Source organism: Dufourea novaeangliae, unplaced genomic scaffold, assembly GCF_001272555.1.
Source record: "Dufourea novaeangliae isolate 0120121106 unplaced genomic scaffold, ASM127255v1 scaffold67, whole genome shotgun sequence".
Taxonomy (NCBI): domain Eukaryota; kingdom Metazoa; phylum Arthropoda; class Insecta; order Hymenoptera; family Halictidae; genus Dufourea; species Dufourea novaeangliae.
The window spans coordinates 812287-812652 of NW_015373941.1; positions in this window are offsets into that span (position 1 = coordinate 812287).

The window sequence follows — 366 nt, forward strand, 5'->3', positions numbered from 1 at the left end:
ATAAGAGGTTACGGTAATACAGGCATAACTAATTTTATTAATTCAGAGGTTCTGCACTATTGGGTCCATGCATTAAGTCCTGAGGGACAATTTGACACTAATGATGTTCATTTTAAGTACTTAATTACTGAGATATTTGCATTTTTCCATCACTAGATATTTTCACTCACCTGTCGATATAATTTGGAGCGGCAATCCGGTTGCCAAAAAGTTTCTATCGCATTTAAACCGCTATACGGGCATGATTCTTTTTCGATTTGCATTAGATACAACGATGAAAGAACGTAGATTTTTATTCCCTAACGGCTTGACACTAGTAATTACAAGAACATTGTTAAAATCGCATTTGCTTGCAACGGTTGACAC